General features: G+C 44.6%; 1 pseudogene; it reads left to right on the forward strand.

Annotated features, from left to right (window-relative positions):
• The first annotated feature begins 2,219 nt into the window (after window positions 1-2,219).
• On the forward strand, window positions 2,220-3,159 carry LOC101042339 (large ribosomal subunit protein eL6 pseudogene; annotated as a pseudogene).
• The last annotated feature ends 1,023 nt before the right edge of the window (window positions 3,160-4,182 follow it).

The raw sequence follows: 4,182 nt of genomic DNA on the forward strand, positions 1-4,182 counted from the left end.
CTCTACTAAAAATACAAAAATTAGACAGGTGTGGTGGTGCATGCCCGTAATCCCACCTACTAGGGAAGTTGAGGCAGGAGAATCGCTTGAACCTGGGAGGCAGAGATTGCAGCGAGCCAAGATCGTGCCACTGCACTGTAGCCTGCATGATGGAGTGAGACTATGTCTCAAAAAAAAAAAAAAAAAAAAAAGGAAAAGAAAAGAAAAAAATCCCAAAGCAAAAAGCATCACTTAACTTCCTTTAAAAGTCTTTTAGGAACATGAAGGAAATCCAGTTATTAAAGTAGAAAAAACTGAATTAACATGCCTTAGTATACATTGTACACCTCTTTGCAGGGCACCTGCAGGGCTGAGGAACTCATAGGCATATCTGTGAGCTGGACAAAGGTTAGGAAGGTCTGGAGAGGGTGTCTCTTCCCCAGGAAACAAGGTCTGGCCAACAGAAACCAGCTGAATATGTGTGTGTGTGCACCATGGACACTCCTGGTAGGTAAGTGCTGGTCGAGGTAGGTGTGTGTCTAACAGTTACAGAACTCCCAGGCTCACTACCTACAGTGCCCAGGCAAGAAAGTAATAAGTAAAATAAAGGACTATTGCATGATAGAGTCTGTTTGGATTACCAATTGCTGCATGACAAACTATGCCCATACTTAAAGGCTGCAAACAGCAGTTTATTGTGATTGCTCATGTTTCGTGGGTTGACTAGACTCAGATAGTACCTGGCCCAGAAGTTCCAGAATGTTACTTCCACGACTCATTGATCAAGCAGGTCGCTAAAGTCAGCCCAGATTCAGGTGTCTTTGTTCCCTACTCTACATTCTTGTATCTGGTCTTCTTACTTTTATCTGCTCTATTGAAATCAAACACCAATTCAGCTGCTCTCTGTCTCTCTCTCTCTCTCTCTCTCTCTCTCTCTCTCTCTCTCTCTCTTTCTCTCTCTCTGTCTCTCTCTGTCTCTCTCTTCCTCCACAAGCTTGCCCTTACCCACCAGGCATCACCCTAGGAACAGCATCAGCCTCTAGGACCCCCTGTTGCTCAGCCTACCATCTTGTGAGCACTGTACTGGGAGTAGGAGGACGTGGGCCTGTGACCTGGTAGCCTCTGAGCAAGACGCTTTGCCTCTGTTTCCTGCCTGTCACTGAGTGGGAGCTGGTCACATCACAGCAGAGGATAGGGAGTGAGAGGCATCTCTGGAAAGACAGTCCACCATGGTGCTAATTTGTATTCTTTCCGAATCAATCCACTTTGCTTTGCATATTAATTGCGTAGATAGAGCCTTTAACAATCATAACTATACTCTCCATTTTATTTCAAAATATAGATCTATTTTTTATTTTCCTGTTTTTGATAGAGACATAGTACAATAAACATTCCACTTACCTTTTTATACATCTATGAGAAAAGTGACAAGGCCAACATGAAGACAAATGGCAGCTGACGTGCAGGGCGATTCCGGGGCACGCCGGGGACTGCGGTGCAGTGAAGTGTGCGTGCCTGTCTGACGGAGGCGGCTGCTGCTCACTGCAGCTAATTGTTGTCACGTGAGAAAGACTGTTGATTATATGGCCTATAATTTAAAACACTTCAGCATATTCAGTGTGATACATATGTGGATATAATTTGATTTTAATCTACTCCCTAGATGCAGTTAACATTTGAAGTACTCTTCAAATTAGAAATCCTTACTCCAGGGATGGTTAGTTATCATTTGAAAGACCCTAATCAGAGGCCTGCATTTCAGATGCAAACACTTCAAACATTGCTATCTGAAGCTGCCATAAATGGTTCATCAATAATCCTAAGAAGGAAGGCTATACCTCTGGTGCCTGTGGTAACACCTGCCGTGCACAGTAGGTGCCCACCTTGTCTTTCAGGTGAGTGCTGCCACTTAACCACGGAAACTCCAGCTTCCCAGCAGCCCCATTGAAATCAGGGGACTATTGGAATGGCCAAATCTTCTACAGTCATACCTGGCCTACCACAGAGAGCAACCACAGAGTTTCCATGAATTTAGGTTGTATTTGTTCATTTTCACACTGCTAATAAAGATATATCCAAGACTGGGTAATTTACAAAGAAAAAGAGGTTAAATGGACTCACAGTTCCACGTGGCTGGGGAGGCCTCACAATCATGGTGGAAGGTAAAAGGCACGTCTTACATGGCAGCAGACAAGAGAGAAATGAGAACCAAGCAAAAGGGATTTCCCCTTATAAAACCAGCAGACCGCTCTCTTTCCCATCTTGCAAGATGGCGGGTGAAAAAGTTGAGAAGCCGGATACTAAAGAGAAGAAACCTGAAGGCAAGAAGGCTGATGCTGGTAGCAAAGTGAAAAAGGGTAACCTCAAGGCTAAAAAGCCCAAGAAGGGGAAGCCCCATTGCAGCCGCAATCCTGCTCTTGTCAGAGGAATTGGCAGGTATTCCTGATCTGCCATGTATTCCAGAAAGACCATGTACAAGAGGAAGTACTCAGCGGCTAAATCCAAGGTTGAAAAAAAAAAGAAGGAGAAGGTTCTTGCAACTGTTACAAAATGGTGACAAAAACGGAGGTACCCGGGTGGTTAAACTTCGCAAAGTTCCTCGGTATTATCCTACTGAAGATGTGCCTCGACAGCTGTTGAGCCACGGCAAAAATCCCTTTAGTCAGCACGTGAGAAAACTGCGAGCCAGCATTACCCCCAGGACCATTCTGATCATCCTCACTGGACGCCACAGGGGCAAGAGGGTGGTTTTCCTGAAGCAGCTGGCTAGTGGCTCATTACCTGTGACTGGACCTCTGGTCCTCAATCGAGTTCCTCTGCGAAGAACACACCAGAAATCTGTCATTGCCACCTCAACCAAAATTAATATCAGCAACGTAAAAATTCCAAAACATCTTACTGATGCTTACTTCAAGAAAAAGAAGCTGCGAACGCCCAGACACCAGGAAGGTGAGATCTTCGACACAGAAAAAGAGAAATACGAGATTACAAAGCAGCGCAAGATTGATCAGAAAGCTGTGGACTCACAAATTTTACCAAAAATCAAAGCTATTCCTCAGCTCCAGGGCTACCTGCGATCTGTGTTTGCCCTAACAAATGGAATTTATCCTCACAAATTGTTATTTTAAATGTCCTAATAATCTAATTAAATAACCAATTACCTTAAAAAAAAAAAAAAAACCAGCAGACCTCGTGAGACTTATTCACTATCACAAGAACGGTTTGGGGGAAACTGCCCCCATGATTCAATTAACTCCTACTGGGTCCCTCCCACAACACATGGGAATTATGGGAGCTACAATTCTAGAAGAGATTTGGGTGGAGACACAGCCAAATCGTATCACAGGAGCTGCCCTCATTAATGTATTTCTCAATGCCTCAGTAAAGAAAGGGTCTACAGGGCTGGGTGCAGTGGCTCACACCTGTAATCCCAGCACTTTAGGAGGCTAAGACGGGCAGATCACCTGAAGTTAAGAGTTTGAGACCAGCCTGGCCAACATGGTGAAACCTCATCTCTACCAAAAATACAAAAATTAATCAGGTGTGGTGGTGTTCCAGAAATCACAGCTACTTGGGAGGCTGAGGCAGGAGAATCGCTTGACCCAGGAGGCAGAGACTGCAGTGAGCCAAGATCGCACCACTGCACTTCTGCCCTCCAACCTGGGTAACGGAGTGTGACTCTGTCTCAAAACAGACAAACAAAAAGGTTCTACAGGGCCTTCTTGTGGTAATTGTGGGGTGAAGACTATGTGGGTCACACAAGAAAAATGCAGTCCCAAATTCCTATCTCCCTAAATCCTTGGATTCTCTCCTCTACATTGTCCTGGGGAAACTCAGGCATCTCAGCATTATTAAATCTAGGCCACTGTGGAGTCCCAGTTTTAGTCAAGCAAACAAGTAAACTGTTAGACCCACCTCCAGTGACACGAGCTCACATACTAAATCCAGAATCTCTAGTAAATGCAGATCCATTAATTTGGCCCAATCTACCTCTTTCTTTCTCCATCCCCAGGCTGCTATGCCTAGAACCCACTCCCACCCTAGAACCCACCCCTAGAACCTATAAATGCTTTTCAGGTTTCTAAGTATATACATTAGCAAAGCCTTGCAATCCTTTTAGTGTGTAACTTACTTCTTTCTGGGCCATAAGGTATATGTTTACCCCTGAGATTGAGCCTAGTCATGGGTTTAGGAGGATCATGC

Source organism: Saimiri boliviensis, chromosome 13 (genome assembly GCF_048565385.1).
Source record: "Saimiri boliviensis isolate mSaiBol1 chromosome 13, mSaiBol1.pri, whole genome shotgun sequence".
Lineage (NCBI taxonomy): Eukaryota > Metazoa > Chordata > Mammalia > Primates > Cebidae > Saimiri > Saimiri boliviensis.